Raw genomic sequence first — 19,517 nt, forward strand, 5'->3', positions numbered from 1 at the left:
GTGCGTGCGTGTGTGCGTGCGTGTGTGTGTCTGTGTGTGTGTGCGTGTGTGTGTGCGTGCGTGTGTGTGTGTGTCTGTGTGCTCACAAGCTCATGTGTGTCTGAGTGTGCATGTAGGTGTGTGCATGTGTGAGGAGGCAGTCGGCTGAGCTGGCAAAGGGTAATGAGACGCCTGAGATGGAAGGTGTCAGGCAAGCATCCTGGCTCTGTGACCGAGGTCCTGGGGCCTTGACCAGGTCCTCTCTGTTCTCCCCAGTCTCTGAGTTAGGATTAGGGATCGGCGAGGAGAGTGTCTGGCACTCTTGGGGAGGTGCCCCAAGAACAAGATGTTTGGGACTGAATCAGACAGTCGGCAGTGGGTAAGTGTGGGCAGGGAGTGTCATTCGTACGCCCCGACTGCTCTTCTGGGCTGACGTCCAGGAATAGCTGTGGTGAGAACTACATTTTTAAAGTGGGTCTTAATGTTTTTCACTGCTGGAAAATATGCCATTATGGGCATTTTCCCCCTCCAAATTCCTGCACTGCCATGCCCCCAAGCTCCCCTCCCACACTGCTCACTTTCTTTTCTCTCTGACCGAAGCCTGTCTGTTTTTATTCCCGCCTGCCGCCTCTGTGCCTTGATTGCACACAGAAGAGCCAGCTCAGGTCCCGTTGCCATCTGTGTCAGGAACGTGTGACTCCTCGGGGCCTGGCTGGGCAGCAAGGTCCTGCCCAGGAGGCCAGGCTGGCCGACGGGGGCAGGGCCCAGACGCGGGGCGTCGGAGGCTTCCGGAGATGGCACTGCTGCTCTTCAGTTCGCTAGAGGGATGTGTCCTGGCCGTCACTGTGGTTGATAGGGGTGACAGAGTGGTAGGCATGTGGCCTCTGCATCAGATAGATAGGCTCTAGCTCAGTGCTTTCCAACGTGTGCAAACCTGGGCAGACTCCTCTATCATTCTGTGTCTCAGTTTCCCCATGCATAAAAACCGAGGTAATAATAGTCCGTAGTAACCCCCAACATATGCCATCATCCTTTTCTTGGTTTTGAGGTACTCACAGTGTGACAGTGGGGACGGGTGACCACCTGGTACCTGGAAGACGAGAACAGTGGGATTTTGCTGCACTAGAGTTCTGTAGGGGGCTGGGTGACAGCCAGCATCTTTCATTCTGCCTGGGGGCCCAGGAGAGAATTTCCAAGCTTGCTCCTTGAAGAGTCAGAGTTGACAGGACAGAGAAGATGCGTCAGGGTGCTGTAAAGAGAGAAGCAGAGAGCTTGAGCCAAGTACCCCCTGGAGAGCTCATGGTGCCCAGGGCCAGGGAGAAGCCTGAGGTGCTGGGGTGAAGGGGCCTCAGGGATGGGGTGGGACCTCGGGCTGGAAAATGAGGCTGGGGCCAGACCAGACGGTGATAGGCCTTCAGGGACAGCGCTTTTCCTGGGGCCCTGAGGCCCTGCAGGGTTTTTAGCTTTGCTTGGATCTCAGAAGGGTCACTCTGGGTATGGTGTGGTGTGGTGTGGAAGGTGGACTAGAGAGAAGTGGGAGGCAGGAAAGTCAGGGAGGAGGCTGTGGAAGTCCAGAAAAGGGGTCCTGAAGCCCTGGGCTGGAACAGGCCCAGGTCCGTAACATGCTCTGAATACAAGTTGGAATGAAAAACGTGGAGAGGAGACAGACTTAACCGGTGTTGCCCTGAGTCCGTCAACTGTCTTCAGGGGGCTTCAGTGTTTCCATCTGTGACTGTGGCATTGAAATAGCCTCGTGATTAACATTAGCGCTAGACTCCTGGCCCCCTTCTCACTAGCTGGGTGATTCTGGGTGAGTTACTTAACCACTCAATGCCACTGTGATTTTTATCCTTTAAAAGGGGTTGACAGTAGTCCCTGTCTGAAAGGCTTGTCAAGGGGATGAAAAAGAGATCCAGACAGAGCACAGTGCCTGGTCCATAGCAAACCTACACGACTGCTCTCATTGCTGTTGTTTATTGCAAGCTTATTTATTATCAGTATTATTACTATCATTTGAAATCTTTTCTTATGGGGCGCCTGGGTGGCTCAGTTGGTTAAGCATCTGCCAGGGCATGATCTCAGGGTCCTGGGATCCGAGTCCTGCATCGGGCTCCCTGCTCAGCGGGAAGCCTGCTTCTTCCTCTCCCTCTGCCCCTCCCTCCCACTCATGCTCCCCCCACCGCAAATAAACAAAATCTTAAAAAAAAAAAACAAAGATAAAATCTTTTCTCACCATTCCATGATGACGCAGTGTTTAGGTAGCACTCCCCTAGGAACCCGCCCTGTCCATCCTTACCTCCTTGTCTCCCATGCCCTAGGCTGCTCCCTGAGTGCCTCCTCCTTGTTGTCCTATTGGCTTTTATTGGATTTCCACGCCCAAAACTTTTTTTTTTTAAAGATTTTACTTATTTATTTGACAGAGAGAGTGAGAGAACACCAGGCAGGGGGAGTAGTAGGAGAGGGAGAAGCAAGCTTCCCGCTGAGCGATCAACTCCCAAAACTTTTAAAACTCTGCCACCAATCCCATCTTCCCACTCCAAATCCTGTCCCATGTGGAACTGATTAATTAACGGTAATCAGAAAATCTTGGGGGATATTAGGAATTCGAGCCTCTTACGTGTGATGTCTTTCCCTAATAAGCTGTTTCATCCTCCTGACACAATGTGTCTATCTGTCTGTCTTCTCTTTCTCTCTCACACACGCCTGCACATACACATACAAATGCACACGCTCTTACTTTTCTGTCTGTGGGATTCAGAACCTGTCAAAGTCAACCCCTTATCCCACTTCTTCCAAGAAGCCTTCTCTCTTGCTGTGTGCACGGCCCCCACGCCCCCACCCCATACTTCCCAAGTGCCCTTTGTTTCACGCTGGAGTTGAATTGAATCCAGCCCAACTCCAGTATTTTACAGTTAGGGTCACTGGATCCCAAGTGACCCTTGGGAAAAGAAAGATGGGAGACCCTCTGCTCCCTTCCCCAACCCCACTCCCAGAGAGCAGGATTCATGTGGGACTCCCACAGGCTGTTAGTAAGGTAAAGTCACAGGAAACACTGTTTCTCGAGGCAGGAGAGAAAACTGTCTTTTCCCAGTGGTTCCAGAAAGAAGGTGTTGTCGTGCACTCCCCTACCGCCTACCTGCCATTTATGCTTAGCCCAAGATTCAAGACAGAAAGGACCATAGTTTTCAGATAAACAGGTGGGAAGGAGAAAAGGTTTATGGACTGTTCCAGAGAGAGGGATGGCGCTGGGACTAGAATAACCCAGAGGTTTTGTGACTCTTTAATTCTGAGCTCTCTCTTCTTTCTCCCTTCCGCCTCTGCTCGGACCTCCACCTGCCCTGCCCGCTCTACACTCGCAGCCTGAGCCCCGTCGTAGGCATAGCACCTCGAAGAAGGAAAAAGCCTGTGAGTGGACCGTGTGTCCCTTTTTGTTTGGCTTCTGGTCTTTTCCAGTCCTGAGTTCCCTCTCGCCTCACCTAATTTCCCTTAAGCTCCGCTCTGTGGGCCTGTGCCTGGGACTTAGTGGCTACGATATGTAATTTAGGTCCCGTTTGCGGCTGGCAAAAGATATAATGAGTGGTAGAGCTGGAGAATGGCAATCTTGTTGGAGACCGCTGTGGGATTGGGGTGGGAGCTGGGGGGTTCCTGTTTCCTCTTAGAAGGGGAAGTCTTGACAGATGTGCACACCGCCCCCCCCGCCACAACCCTTCACCACGTCTGGGCTGTTCGTTTCCTCTCCCTGGTGTCTAGGTTTGGGATGTTGCCCTCTGTCGTTGACTGCAGATGGTGACAGCTTCGCTCAAGGACAGTTGGTACCAGCAAGGCCGGAGGCAGGAAGATCGGCCTTGAGAGGAGATGCCTCTGGGTAAACACTGGCCTAGTCTCCATGAACCCTGCTCCGTCACCGGGGATCTCTGCGCTTCCACGTGCCACGGGAAGCTTGTTTTTAAAAACCCTGTCCTTGTTAGAAAAATAAAAGTGTTGGGGCCTGCCTCTAACTCCCTCTAAATCCCTTCCCTCTTCTAGGCCTGTCTTCTGGTCTGTAATGGTGATGATGATGATCCCTATGTACTGATCAATATGTTGTAAATGGTCTCCATGCACTTATTCCTTACAGCATTCCAGTAGGTACTGGTATTGTCCCCATTCTACAGCTGAGAGAACCAAGGCACTGAGTCATTAACTTGGCAAGATCGCACAGATCATAAGTGGGAGAAGCAGAATACCTTTGATAACGAGGGAGTGTGGTGGATTTTTTTAAGTTCCCTTCTGAGTCTAAAATGTAATGACAGTCTAATTTTTCAACGTTCTTATTTTTTCTCATGCCTTCTCCTTTATCTGTGTGCTGTCCCGCAGTAACTGGAGACAGGATTTCATGCAAGTTCTACCTGTTCTTTTAGACCCAGCTCTTCCATGAGCCCCCACTGGCTTCTCCAGTCCTAGTAAAGGTCCTTTTTGGCATCTGGGTCCCCCACATGTCTGTCTGTCATTCCCCTCACACCCGCCAGGTCGTCCATTCCCCTTTCCTCTTGTTCTCCCGCTCCAGCACAGTGTGAGCTCATAGCTGGGAAGGGGGCAGGATCTTGGCCATCTCTCTGGCTCCCTCTGCCCTAGTGTAGAGCTGGTCTCAGGGTAAATTGTTGTTTGATCCACACTCTTTGTGAGTCTGTAAGTGATGAAGCATCCAGTTCATGATCTCAGCCCCAAGAGAGCCAATCTTCTCTCTGATCTTGGTCTGCAAGAGCGTCACACCCTCTTCATGCTGCTGAGTCTGTTGCTAGGAGTGGCTCTCTCTTCCCTGATGTCGCCTGAGGGAGAGGGAGAGTGCTCATAATTCCTGAGCCCCTCCGGGGTGCCAGGCACCATCCTGGGTGCATTCCCATATGTTCTCCTGTTTACTCCTTCTAACAGCCCTGCAAAGCAGTGGCTCTTAGCCCCATGTCTGCACTGGAGGCTTCTCGAAGGGAAGTCATTTGTCTGAGATTACAGAGCTACAGAGCGGCAGAAGTGGAATTTGAGCATGGATCTGCCTTCCTCTAACGTTGATGTTCTTTTCCTCTGTGGCTTTATTTCCCAAATCCAAATTACAAGACATGGGGGGACCTTTGGGATGCCTCCTCTGGGCATGAGAAATCATTTAGGACGTTACGGTTTAGATACCTAAATATTGGGATTTCTAGGCCATCTCAGTGATGTAAGTGGCTAGTGGGAGAGGGTATTTGAAATTAGGACTAACCCAGAAAACTCTGGTCTTTCAGTCCCTATAGAGATGTGGCATTCTTCTCTGCAGTCACATCTTGCTCGCTCATTAAGCACGTGCCCCCTGCTGTTTCAAGTGTGCTTGAATATCCTGCCGGTAATAGGTCACCGCCTCACTGTACTGCCCACTCTGTACAGCACGCCCTTCTTCACATGAAGTGTACTCAGCGGTCAGTTCCCGAGCATCCACCTTGTGTGGGGTCGGACCTGCCCCTGCCCCCCACCTGCCCGCAGAAGCTCTCTTCCAGCAAAGCGCAGTTTGGTGCTGAGGTCTGCAAGCACGTGCCATGAGCTTAACGTTTCTTGCAGGTATCTTCCGAATTCCAGTCTAACTCCATTGTTTGACAGTTGTTTGACCTTAGTTAAGTCATTTAACCTTGCTGAGCTTTTGCTCCCTCCTCTATCAAATGTGGGTAAGGACAGTCTCTCCCCCACAGGGGTGGGGTGAGGCATAGACAGGATAAGGTACATACTGCTCTCAGCACAGGTTCTGGAAAAGAGCAGAGCCTCGATCAAGAGCCGATGTGATCACTGTTACGGTGTGCTGTGCTAGAGAGGGCTTATAGGGAGCAGAGCGTCACTAACTATCTGCCAGGGGGTCCAGCGAGGCCTGTGGCAGGAGGTGACAGCAAAGCTGCCTCCTGAAGGAGGAGGCGGAGTTTGCCAGGAAGACGGAGAAGGACATTGGCAGGCTTGGACTGCATTCTGCAGGGGCCCGTCTCACTAGGAGCTGTATCTTCTGCTGCTTCTGACTTAGACTCTGCCTTCTCTTTTGGGGGGGCGCCACAGGCTCATCCAAGTGCCACCTCGAAGGCTCTCCAGCAGGCAGGAGATAGATGCCTGTTGGGGACTCTTACTGGAACTCCAGGCCACCAGAATCTTCCTCTGGCAACCCTACTCTGAGTCCTGTGTCTGGCTCTGAACATCCCCCACCCCCACCCACCTTGGAAATGTGGCTGATGACGAAACAGAGACACCAGTCCCGTTTGTGGCTCCATCAACTTTGGAAGCAGATCATGGGAATTTTCTGAATCTGGGCCCCCAGCCAGAAGGCATTTATAATCAGACATGGAGCAATCATTAGAGCAGAAACAATAAATTACAACAGCACCAGAGAACTCCCCAAAGCTGCTCACGCGAGTGGGAATCCAAGGGGCAGGTTGCTAGCAGGCAGCCGGGGGCCCGCCCGCCTGCCCCACCACACTCGGGCCGTGTCCCCAGACGTCCCCTCCAGCAGCGGGCTGCATCGGGCCCGCCTGGCCCGTGTGCGCTGCAGGGACCGTGGGAGCAGGGGCAGGGGAGTGGGGAAGGGGCAGTGGGGCTGGTAGATCAGGAGTGTTGAGCCCTGTCCGCAGCCTCCTCAGCAGGCAGGACCCTGCTTGAGGTGGCCTGTCTCCTGTCGGTCCCCACCTGGCACTCCACGCTTTGCTAGTAATGAGCTACTGGAGGTCTCTCTCACACACGCACGCACGCACACCCCAGTTGTTCAGCTTTCTGTCTGGAGATGCTGTCCGCTCGGCTACTCTACCTGGAACGTCATTCTCCACCTTACCTCCTTTACATATCAGCTCGGTACTCTCCCTCCAGAGAACCTTCTCCCAACGCTCTCTGGCTTTTTTTTTTTTTTTTTCGGTGCCGTGCCTCTGGGCCTAGCATCTTGGCATTGCTCACGCTGTTTACCCATCTCTGTTGGTAGACTGAGTGCTCCTTGAGGGACAGTACGGTTTCAATAATCTTTGTGACCCCAGGGTCTGCCCCAGTGACTATAAATGCCCAAGCTTTTCCCAAGGAGCAGATGGACCTGGGGGCAGCACGGCCCAACAGAACATTCTGCAATGCTGCGAATATTCTGTACCTGTGCGGTCCAGTACGGTGACCACTCAACACGTGTGTGTGGTGCTGGTGTGACTGAGAAACGGATGCAGCTGACTCTAAATTTAAATGGTCACCAATGGCACGGCACAGCCAGGGCAGAAGGAAGTGGCTGGGGAGGACTGCCATTGTGAAGCACTTGGTATGTGCCAGGCCTTGCCTTCTGTTTAACAGGTTCATCTTCACAGTGATCCTGGAAGGCGGGAAATACTATTATTCCCACTTTACAAACAAGGAAACTAAGTCTTGGAGAGAGGCAGTGACTTGCCGCAGTCCCTCTGTTTGAAAACTGCACAGCAGGTCTGATTCCCAGCACACCAGGCTGACTGCACACCCTCTCCAGGGCCTAGAAGCTTCAGTGGAAGACCCCTCCCCACTCCCCTGCCCCCCCCCCACGGTCCCCGCAGCGCGCCGGGCCAGGTGGGCCCGAAGCAGCCGGCTGGTAGCGGACGTCTGGGGACACGGCCCGAGTGTGGTGGGGCGGGCGGGCCCCCGGCTGCCTGCTAGCATTCTGCCCCTGGGATTCCCACTCGCGTGGGAACCACAAAGCTCAGACCCAAAGAGGTTTGTCGTATGACCCAGGCCTGAACGGCTGGAACCATCCATCCCCTGAGCGAGTCACTTGGCAGCCGACAGCTTGTGTTATCCTTCCGACAACCCTGTAGGGCAGGGGTAATTAATCCCCACGTGAAGATGAGGAAGCAGTGGGTCGCCCAGAGTAAGCCTGCCATCCAGGCAATGGGCTGGGCCGGGGCTGGCCCCCTGGGATCTGTCCTCCCCGAACACCAGAACCCTGCCACGTTACGGCTGTTAGAGTGGATTAACCGCACCTGCTTGGTCACTTGGTTCCTTGTTCACACACCCTTTCCCCTACCGTGTGGACTTTTCTCCTGTGCATATCCCTTCTCTTCCCAGAATCATCTCCCCTCTCTAAGGCTCATTCAGCATGCTTGCAAGTTGCAGTGTCTCCCATCTAGAAACAACTCTCTTGATTCAACCCCCCACCCAAGCCCTGGCCCGTTTCTCAGCTTCCCTCTATAGCTGAGCTCCTCAAGTGCCTCACCTGCCCTCACCGCCTCCCCGCCGCCCCCCGGCCTGCTTCCCACTCCCCACTCCCCTTCCCAGCCATCCTCACTGCTGCTCAGACACCACTTCCATTAAAGCCAGTAAACGACCTCTGTTTTGTCAAATCGAAGCATCCATCATCCATCTGTCCTTGGTGGCCCTTCTTTATCTACCTACATTCCAGGGAATCTCCTCCAACTGCAGTCCTGAACCCCATGTTTGCCTGCCATGTATGCTGTCCGTTTCTATCACGGACACACGTAGAGGTCTTAGAACTGGGGCCAGGATTTGTAAGGACTCAGTAAGCGTGGAACTAGCTAGCATCATGCAGATTACTCCTTTAAAGATTACTATCTTTAGCCCTGAGCTCTAGACTAGCATGCTCAACTGCTAACTCAGCAACTCTTCCTGGATGCCTATCAGGCATCTGAAATTTCACATGTTAGCAAAAGAATTCTTGATGTCAGCTATCCCTCCTGTACCTTCCAGTGCCCCCAAGACTTCATCTAGGTGCATGGCTCAGGCCAAAAACCCAGGAGCCACCTTTGATCCCTCTCTTTTCATCTCCACCCCCAGATCCAAACTATCCTGGCAAGTCCTGGCAGGACCGCTTCTCCCTAAATTCTGAATCCTGTCTCTCGCCACCTTCTCCATTGCCACCACCCCCACCCAGGCCACCCAGGTTAGTTGCAGTAGCCTCCCATGGGTGTCCTTGCTTTGGTGCTGGTTCCCTTGCAGTTTCTCCTCCTACGGAAATCATGCAGATGCTCGTTCATCCCCATCATATTGCTCTCCTGCTTTTTAAGCCTTCCATGGCATCTTCTAGTCACACTTAGAATAAAATGCAAAGCCTTCTCCATGGTCTGTAAGGCCTCCTGTGATCTGACCCTGCTGGATCTTACCACATTTCCCACCTCTGTTCGCCTCCTCCAGCCTCTACGGCTGCTTTGCTGTTTCTGGAAAGAAAGAGCCCTCTGATCTTCTTCCCAGTCCAGGGCCCTTGTGCTTACTGTTCCCTGCCTGGCATTTTTCTTTCCCTGGATCATTCCATGGCTGGCTTCCTCCTTTGTTCAGGCCTCTAATCAAATATCACATTTCCAGGGAGGCACACCCTTGGAAAGTAATATCCCTTTCCCTCTCTATCCCTTTATTCTGCTTTCTATTCTCTCCCGATGCTTGTCACTACTTGACCATCAGATTCTCGACTGCCTTATAATAAACCATCCCAGACTTAGTGGCTCAACAGTCCTATTACTATGCTCATGATCTGTAGGTCAGGGATGGGGGCAAGAAGCACCTGGGCCATTCTACTCCAAGTACCATCCTTTGAGGTCACGCAGGGGTGTTGAACTGATAGTGGGGCTGGTGTGGGGAACTCATGAAGGCCCGATCTAGAAGGCAGGTACGGTGGAAGACTGGGCTCAGCTGGGGCACTCACCCGCTCCGTGTGGTCTCAGGGGCTCCCCACGTGGTGTCTCCAGAAGCAAAGCTGTACTTCTCGCGTGCCGGCTCCGGACTCCAGGAGTGAGCGTTCTAGGAGACAGGACGTGGAGCTGCCAGTGTTCTTGAGCCCCGGGCCAGAAAACGGGCGGAGCTGCGCCTCCAACCGAGTGTCACAGTGCAGGGTAGCCCTGGAACACGCCGGGGTTCCCGCAGAGGGGCTCTAGACCTCACCGCTTGTGGGGAGGAATGGCAGAGATCTTGTGGCCACCCTCAGGTTGCTGCATCTGTTTGCTCTTCTGTGTCCCACAGAATTCATCAGAATGCAGTCTTCATGGGGGCTGAGACCTTTCACTTTTACTTTCTGCTTTATCCCTCGCACTTCAAACAGCACCTGGTGTGGGGGAGGGACCGGATCAGAGCAACCGACAAAGGAATAAAGAATGAATGCGCGGTTGTGTATAGAATAAGCCACTTCCCTTGTGTAGGTTTTGATTCATTATTTGAAAATATATAGATGATTCTTCTTCCTTGGCTCTTTTGTGTGGAGTCTCAGAGTGTTCTAGAGCAGGGAGCACTTTAGAGAGCCTCCAACTCAGCCCCATGAAGGTGTGGCGAGACCTTTCTCTTTCCCCCACACCTCCTGCCCAGCCACACCTACCTTATGTTTCCTCCACCTGGACAGGGGTGCTGACAAGACCCTTGGGGTGTGGTCTCGGGGAGCGCCAGAGGCCACAGATGTGGGATCTGGGCTGAGCTCTGCTTACAATCTGCTGTGGGACCCTGGGTCAGGCCCTGTCCCTCTCTGGGCCTCACTTTTCCTAACTATAAAGTGAAAGACTTGGTGTTCTGACCCCCTAGGGCCCCAAAGACACAGGCCCCTAAGTGGGGGAGAGACAAGACTTGTGGGACGGGAAGCCTGAAGATGTTTTTGGGGGGATAAGTGATTCTGGGAGGGGGGCCAGGGGACGAATGGATGTTAGTCTCCATCTGTATGCTCCCAGCCTACAGGCAGAGATTTGTGTGTGTCTCCTGTCACGCAGCTCGTTTCCAGTCTCCTCCACCCGCAGCCCCTGAGGAGCAGAGTTGGGATGAGGAGGGTGGACAAAGCAGGTCTGGTTACCCATGGCTCTCTTCCCTCCCCCAGCCCCCAAACTGCCAGAGGCCTTCTTTTCTCTTTCTTTCATTCTTTCTTTCTTTTCTATCTCAGGGTGTGGAGCCAGGGAGCTGCTGGAGTCAGCCAGGAGCCAGGCCCTGATCCAAAGGGATCAAGGTGCAGATACCCAGAAAAATCCCACCGCCCCTCAGGAAGGGGCCGCGCACTTTGCTCCTGCCTGCCCTAATCTCTGGGGCTCAAACTTTGTCAGAGCCAACACTTCCCTCATAAATCACCTAGCCTCCTGGGCTTTCTCTTCTTTGGTGTCTTCTGCCAGATACCAAAAGGCATTCAGAAAATTGAACACTAAACCTCAGCTGACCGTGGCTCAGGGGCCACCTCCTGGGAAGGAGGAGGGGAAGGTCTCTATGTGATTTGCAGGGAACTGGAAGGGTCTGCAGTTCAGCCTCTCCTCCACACTGAGCACCTGCCTGGGCGGGTGCTAGGGAACCGGGGCTGGGGGACAGTCAATGCTGTGAGCATTGCAGTATAAAAGAGTGCATGTATACGTGGATGGATGGAGCTGGGGGCAATGGGGAGTGAAGTCTATGCAATAACCAGCTATTTTCATACTGGAGTCAGTACAAGGGATCCTGGGAGAGGGCTCTTGGCTCAAGGAAGCTGAAGGACGAGAAACAAATATACAGGTGAAAAGCAGCAGGAAGAGTATACAGGTAGAGGAAACAGTATATGCAAAATCCCAGAGGCAAAAAGGAGTGTCAGGGAATGTCAGGGAAGATTCCTTGGAAAAGAAGGTGCCCAGGCAGAGTCTGAAAGGGAGGCCTGGGGAGAGGCCATTCCAGCCAGAAGGATCAAAGTGGGCAAGGGCACAGGTATGTGTGTGTGTGTGGTGTGTGTGTGTGTGTGTGTGTGTGTGTGTGTGGCTGGTGGGGGGGACGGGGAGCAGAGTGGGGGCAAGGACAGAAAGGCATGCCGTTTAGGGTTGGCAAGCCAGTGGCAAAGGTGAGTGTGGAGAGGGAGGCCTCGTGGGCCCCTCTGTCTGGGCAGGGAAACCCTGGAGGGGAGGAGACAGGTGAGGGGCTGGTGGTGGTGTGCAGACGGGGTCCAGCCCTGGCTGCTCACAGGGCCGAATGCCACCATTAGAGCATGGCCGCAGGAGCCTAACGGCGGCCAGCCTCTACGAGCACCCCTCTGTGGCTGGGTCCTGGGCCTTCGGAGCTGGAGGCCAGCCCCAGGGAGTGCAGTCCAGTGAGACCAGGGCAGCTTTGCAGAGCAGAAGGCAGAGGGTGACGCTGGCATCTTCAGTGCGATTTGAGAGGACAGGAGGGAGACCGAACCTTCATGTCCATTCTGCAGCATGGCCGCAGGGTCTGCTCTGGGCCAGGGTCTGGGCTGATGTGCTGAGCCAGCGGCAAGTGGTCCTGGCTCTGAACTTGCAGTTCGGAGGGGGAGACTGAGACACACCCAGGCAAGCACAGTGCTCTTCGGGAAAGGATAGGATGAGGGGCTAGCACTGGGCGGGGTTGGGGTGGGGGGCTTAGAAATAGCTGGGATTCAAGGAAACAGTGAGGGGACCAGGGTGACGTAAGGGAGACCCCTAGGACTCCCACTGTAAGGAGAGTCATCCTTCAGGGCCATCAGCGGATAGCCAAGGCCTCTGTAAGGCTTGCCTTATCCTAGTCTAGCCCTACAGGAAAAAATTCATGTCTAAAGTAACATACAGCTGGAGATGTAGAGGTTGGGGAGGAATTAGATGAAGAGGGGGCTTGTGGGAAGAGCATTCCTGGCAAAGGGAACAGCATGTGCAAAGGCTCTGAGGCAAGAGGCGCCCACCCTCAGAGAAATACAGGTCATCTGATCTAGCCGAGGCGGTTCAAAATATGAGGCTGAGAGGGAGACAGAGCCTTGTAAATTCTATTAGAGCAGTTAGGGTTTTATTGGGAAGATCATTCCGACAGGGGGGATCAGTATGGACTTCCTGGAGTCGATGATGTTTGGGCTGGTCCCTGAAGGGTGAATAGAATCCAGGCACATGAAAGTGGGAGAAGTGAGAATGGCCGAGCTCAGAGTGAGGGCCTGAGGGACGGTACGGCCACACATGCATCACACCGACAGTGTGTGCCGTGTGCCTGGCACTGTTCGTGAGCGAGGCAGCACCTGTTTGTAGATCGGCTTCTTGTTAGAGGATTTGACTGGGAAGTCTTCAGAGTGATCTAAGGTGATCTAAACTTTAAATTTAAGGCCATCTTTAACTTTAAGAGCCTTGCTGCCCCCTGCCTAATCTTTCCCGTCTTCTCAGTCCAGTAATTGTGCCTGCATTGTTGGAGTAGAGCGAAAAAGCAGTGTTTTCACAGACTCGCACACCACAGTCATGGGGTATGAAATTCGGAGGGAGTGGAGTGTAGGAAAGACACAACCGTGACCTTCAGGCATGAGGCAGTCCCCATGCAAGGCACCTGATATGTCATCTGATTTTAATCCTTACCATAATCATAAAAGGTAGCTGTTATACCCATTTGACAGATGGCAAAACCAAAGCTCAGAGAGATGAGCTTTCTCCCAGGTCACAGAGCGCACTATGGCAGAGACAGGGTTTGAAGCCAGGCTGCCTGTAATCCTTCCTTTGCACCACGTTGCTGCTATGGCCTGTGTCCACCACTTCCTAACTGTGTGCCCTGCAAGTGACTTAGTGCCACCGAGCCTCAGTTTCTTCACCCAGATCATGAGTGTTGGCCTCGATGGACTAGAACAAGGCGTTTCAAACTTTACTGTGCCCATGAAGCACCTGGCGGTCTTGTTCAAATGCACATTCTAATTCAGAAGTGCTGGGAGGGGGCCCAGGGGTCGGCACTTCTGGCAAGCTCCCAGGCGGTGCTGTTGCCTCTGGTCCGTGGACCGCACTGAGAGCGCCAGGGCTGGGTCATCTCCAAGGGCCCACCTATCCATGGAGACGGACTCTTGCTCGGGAGAGGAGTGGAGGCACTTCTCAATCCAGGATCATTCAAGATACTTCTTGAGGTTCTGTTCAGCTTCTGTGAAGAGGTCAAGGGCAAGGAGGCTGTCTCCCCCTTTCTAGAAGAACCAGAGGCTCAGAGGGCACAGGGCTTGCCCACTCCTGGCAATGCCTGGCCAGTGTTCTTTCCTGTATTCCCCATGTCTCCCTGGGAGGGGGGGGGCATTCTCCCTTGGGCAGCCTCTTCTTCTTGGGCTCTGGGAGTCAGCATCTTCAATAGGCATCTCCCATTATGGATGGCCCCACATTTCCCCTACCAGGGTGGTCCATTCTGACCAAGAAGCAGCATCCTCTGTGGCTGCTAGGGTGTCAGCCCGCTCCTTCCCTGCAGCCCGTGTGGCTGGAGGTGGATATGGGCTCTCTGGAGGGAGGAGCCCAGGAGGAGGAGTTGGCTTGCCCCTGGGAAGCCTGTCATGCCCACAGCCTCTCTGTGAGGCACTGCCGTGCTCATGCTCTCCGGGATAGCTTTAGGCTTGTAGACTTGGAAGGGAGAATGCACTGGAAGAGTGAATGTTTGCAAATGGATTTACAGGCCTCATATTTACCTGTATTGTCAGGGAGTTCTGGGCTGCAGAACTGAGTCATCCTGAGCAGGAAGGCCGCACCTGGCGCCTCTGGTGGGCTGAGCCCACATGCACGAGGCCTCCTCAGGGCCCACTCAGCAGTTGCCCTCACCTGAGCTCGTGCTGGTCCCCCTGCCATGCTCAATCTTGGTCCTTCCAGGGCCTTCAAGGCCCTTCCAGGGGGCTTTCCCCCCTAACTCCATCTGTCCTTTCTGTGACCTGGCCTGCAGCGTACAATCTAGCACATGCCTAACATGGCACCTTGTGTAGATACATGGATTGCAAGGACTTGTTTGTGGGTAGATTTTGCTTTTCATCCACTTCTTGAACCTAGGAACTAGCCCTTACACTGCATCTGCATCTCGCAGCTCGGTACACAGTCAGCACTTAGAAAAGGCTGTTAGCACGGGCTCTCTGAAGCAGCGGGCCCGGAGGAGGGAGGGAATGGGGCTGAAAGCTTTGCAGCTGCCTGCAGGGCTGCATGCCCCAGGGAAGTCACCTTGGCTTCCTTCCTTTATAAAAATGTTTGGAAGCTGCGCCCCACCCACCACCCTCCCAGTCTCCCCAGTCCCTCTGTACACAGGGCCATTGGGTGGCAGTGGCTGTGCCTCTCAGCTGGAATGGGACCCGCCACCTGCTCTTAGCACCACCGGTAGCTACTTAACACAGTGGCAGGGCCTTAGGCGGTCTGGGTGGTCGGCCCGGGGAGAGGGTATAGAAGGACAGGCTGGCCCCTCCGGCTGCCAGGTCCAGCAGCAGAGAGCCCTGGCCGTTCAAGTAGGGTAGAGGCATGAGAACTCCTTCCTGGGACCCAGAGCCCCCAGGTAGCCCTTGCTCCCCTCCCGAGGCGGGAACACCTCTTCCTGGCAGGACTGAGTTGCAGAGGGAAGGCCGATGCACCGTTGGGCACCCTGCTGCCTGTGGGGTCAGGCATTACACCCACGGGGTCATCCCGGGCCTGGGGGCCTGTTCCTCTGTGACATGTTTAGCAGAGACCCATCCCTCCTCTTTGGTCCCCTTCTACTGGCACCCTGGCAGGCTTAGACTTTGGGGGCACGAGCTTCTCCTCCCCACAAAGAGGGATAACGCCCGTCAGATAACTTGATCCAAAAGCTAAACAAAATAATGCCAATGGCTTAGCATGTGCACAAAGAAATACTAACTCCCTCTCTTGCACCCCCAGAAAAAACTTTACTCCATAGAATAAACCGAATGACTCCAAGCCTTTCTGTGCCCTCGAGATCTCATCGAAGCCAAAGCAGGCCCCCCAGGCTCCTCTGCGCTACATACAAGAGGGGAGGGTGGGCGCATCCTCTCTGGGATGTGCTCAGGGAGGGTTAGACGGAAGAGCCCGGATGAACTAGAACTTGATACGGTCTCAGCTGTCAGTGCATGTTGGCTGCTGCCGCTACAGGACAGATATGTTCCCATTCTCTCAGCGACCAGTTCTCGAATCTCGTGAAGGGAAATATTAACCAGGATTATTCTCCATATAAAATGCAACAGTTCTTCTTTCAAGCCCCTGTTCTTTTTCATCCCTTTTTCAATTTAATTTCCTGATGCTTTTTCAGTTCTGCTCTGTTTAAAAAGGAGAGAAGTCTCCTTGAGGTGCTACCAGAGTCTATTCCAGTCCAGTTCTCCCGAGCTGGGAGGAGGCCAGGGGATGGGATAGGGAGGTTTTGAGGGAAAGCAACAAGAAGGAATTGGAGGTAGGACCAGTAACAACTGGAATCGTGAGAGGTTTCTGGCCCATTTTATGATGCAGAGAAGCTGAAATTTCTGGACTGGGTTTCAAAGAGGCGTGGTCCGTGTGCTGGAAACATGAGGAGAATGTGCAGTTACTTGCTGGGCTGGGTGACTTCTCGGGAATCAAAGAATCAAAGCCACCTGGGGTCATAACCTGACACTTGACCCTGGCCCCAAAATGAGCCCGAGTCCTGCCTCTGGTCACTGGCAGAGCCCTGCCATTTTCACAACGGCTGGTCCTCAGTCACCCCGTATTTCTCTAGAAACAGGGTCAATAGGGTTCTTTCTCTCTGGAGACACACATATACACATGTGTGTCTACAGAGAGTAAAGGAAAGAGATCTATTTTAAGGAGTTGGCTCACATGATTGTGGAGGGCAAGTCCACAATCTGTAGCCTAGGCTGGCAGCTGGAGACCCAGGGAAGAGTTGCAGTTTGAGTCTGAAGGCAGTCTGCTGACAGAATTCCTTGTCCATGCAGGGAAGTTCGGTCTTTTTTCCGATTATGGCCTTCAACTGATTGGATGAGGCCCACCCACATTAAGGAGTGTAATCTGCTTTATTCAAAGTCTACTAATTTAAAGGTTAATATCTTCTAAAAAATAGCTTCCCAGAAATAAAATGTTTGACCAAAATCTAGGTATCCACCCAAAATTAATAAAGTTTACCATCACACCATTTCACATCTGAAGAGCCAGTGATAATGGAAAAACCCTTTCTCAGCCATCCTTCCCCATGATCCTCTGACAGCCTTGTGGAAAAGTCAGGAATGGCTAGGATTAATCAGTTCATCCTGTAAATACACTACTTTGGACCCTGACTTTGCACCAGGCACTGGGTTAGGCCCAGCAAGTCACCTCCCCAGTCCTTTCCCTCTTGAGAATCCAGTGGTAAAGACAGACATTGAATGAGTAATTTCCCAAATCTGTCCTATTTAGTGTCCAGGGTGGTGAGTCCCACAGAGCACAAGTAGGACAAGGTGTGTGAGGATGACTGGCATGGGACCTGGTCTAGGGTCAGGGTTGAAGGGCGCTTCTCTCAGGTGGTGACGTTCAAGCTGAGCCCTGAAGGACGAGCAAGTGGGGCAGGGGAAGGTGGAGGAGGAGAGGGTTTGGGGCCAAGGAGCCATGCATATGAAGGCCATAAGGTGGGAAAGGGTTTGGCACAATTGAGACTTGGAGGGAAGCTGGCAGTGTCCATAGGTTGTGCACTGTGCAAGTAAAGGAGAACCTGTTTGAGGCTGCAGAGGAAGGCAGACGATGCACTCCCAAGCTTTCTAGGCCCACTCAGGATCTTTAACTGTAGCCTAACGGCACAAGGAGGCCCCTGAAAGGTTTGAAGCAAAGAAGTTACATGAGCAGATTTGTCTTTTACGCAAGTTGCCATCCATGGACTGCAGAGAGTGGACAGGAAGGAATCAGAGATGTGGGAACCTTAGGAGGTGATTGCAGACTTCCAGCAGGGAGACCGTGGTGACTCGAGCCGCAGAGGTGCCATGGGGGTGGACAGCAGAGAAGACATTTGAGGAGCATCTCAGAGGCAGAACCAACAGAACCCCATTTTTGTCTGGACCTGGAAGATGAGGACAAGGGAAAAATCAAAGATGCATGCAGTTACCCCCCATTAATAAAGTGGGGCACCGAGGCCCCTAGAGACCTGGCGTTTTGCCCAAGCTTACCCCACCAGTGATGTGCGAAGCCGGGATGCAGCCCGAGCCCACAGAACCACACCTCCGGCACATTTCTGGCTGGTTGTCTTTAATTCAGTTGGTTCTGTGTGGTGCTAATACAGCAAAAGCTTAGATTCCAGGTCGGGACCCATCTCGTCCATTCTGAGTGCTTGCCCGCCAGCTTCAGTCCTGACTCCGGGATCCAACTCTGGCTGCAGCCGAGGACTGAGTGATCCCACCTGAGCCCAAACCACGCTCTGACCCTGGTCACCCACTCAGTCCTGCTCTTGGCCTCTGGTGGCATCCCGCCCAAGGCCTCTTGATTCTGCCACCCTCCACATGGGTAGCGAGTGGTCGCTCTGTGCCTGGCGTGAGGCTAGGCGCTGAGCCCCAGCTCTCTAGCCGGCTCACACTGCCGGTCATTGCGGCACCAGAGGAGAGGGTGTAGCGCTGGGGGGAGCAGGGGGCGGGGGGCTCCAGCAGCACAGGCAGCGAAAAGGCCATGGCTTTGCAGATGGACGGCCCTGAGTCTGAACCCCAGCTCTGCCACCGTTTAGCTGTGTAGCCACGGGCACCTGACCTGGCCTCTGTGAGCATGTTTCCTTACTGCCGCTGGGGATCCCAGGACCTACGTTTAGTTGAGGTATGGATTCGAGGTATTGTTTGCACAGAATTGGCATAGATTAGGTACTCCATAAATATCGGCCCCTTAACTTTCCTTTGCACCCATTTATTGAACAGCTACTATGTATGTGGATGTGGGGTCCTTTACTGGGTACTGGGGATAAGAGGTGACAACCAGAGCCTCCCGGCCTTGTCAGAATTTCTAGCACACTCCTTACACATAGTACGTGCTTTGCAAATGACAGGAGCCAAAGAGGGTTTTAGAGACAGTTGGCTTCCCTGAGCCCCACACTATCAATTTTTCGGGAGCATCTTTGCCACAGACAACAAAAATCCAGTCCGTTTTAAAATGGAGTGGAGACGCTGCTGCCAAGTGGGGGGGGAGAGGCGTCAGTCTGGGCCCCTGGAGGGTGACGGTGACTCTGTGCTTCCTCTCTTGTGAGGAATGCTGTGCATGCCACAGTCCAGACACTCCTTGGAAGCCTGTGGGGTGTGGGGAAGAGTCAGGAAGGACGGAGGAAGCTTCTGTTTGGCCTTCCTTCCGACACTGCCGGCCCCGCGCAGTGTTGCATCTTCAGAGATCATCATCTGCAGCCCGGAAACGCCTCCACTTCTGGAAATTCACAGGTCAGCCTGACCCAGCCATCGGTCCACCCTGACCCGGTGTACCTGGGGATTCTGGAGATGGGGAGAGACACCCACCAGGGGAGACATTTCACAAGCTTCAAGCACAGATGAAATGCCGAGGTCCAGTTTGAAAGACGCTGGGTGAGTGTGGCTGGCCAGGCGTGGTGCAGTATGCTGAGCATGCCCACCTCAAAGGCGGGGCTTGAGTCCTCTAATAAAATGGGTAGTCGCCATAGTCAGGGTGGGTTGTGCAGTGGAAAGAGCACCTACTTGGAGTCCAAGAGGGTGGACTGAGGTCCTGGATGCATCTCTGGCTCTGTGAAATTGGGAAAGCCCCCATCCCCCACACCCCACCCAGCTAGGCCATCATAAAATCAGAGATAGTGATGCCTAAGAGGTCCTCCAGGCCTTCCACCTTGTCATTCATTCATTCATTCTGAAGCCACCTGTTACACACAGCCCTGTGCTCAGACACCAGGACAGGGACAGGTACCTCCAGAGAGCTGGGCGCGGGATAGAGAGCTGGGCGCGGGATAGAGAGCTG

The 19,517-nt window shown here is 53.6% G+C and overlaps 1 protein-coding gene across 2 annotated transcripts in view; it reads left to right on the top strand.

Moving 5' to 3' along the window:
- The window catches only part of TRABD2B (TraB domain containing 2B), a 208,115-nt gene that overhangs the window by 46,561 nt on the left and 142,037 nt on the right, over positions 1-19,517 (top strand). The window lies entirely within an intron of this gene.

This window comes from Callorhinus ursinus, unplaced genomic scaffold, assembly GCF_003265705.2.
Source record: "Callorhinus ursinus isolate GAN/ISIS: 27379988/994484 unplaced genomic scaffold, GSC_fseal_2.0 scaffold9, whole genome shotgun sequence".
In the NCBI taxonomy this organism is placed as follows: domain Eukaryota; kingdom Metazoa; phylum Chordata; class Mammalia; order Carnivora; family Otariidae; genus Callorhinus; species Callorhinus ursinus.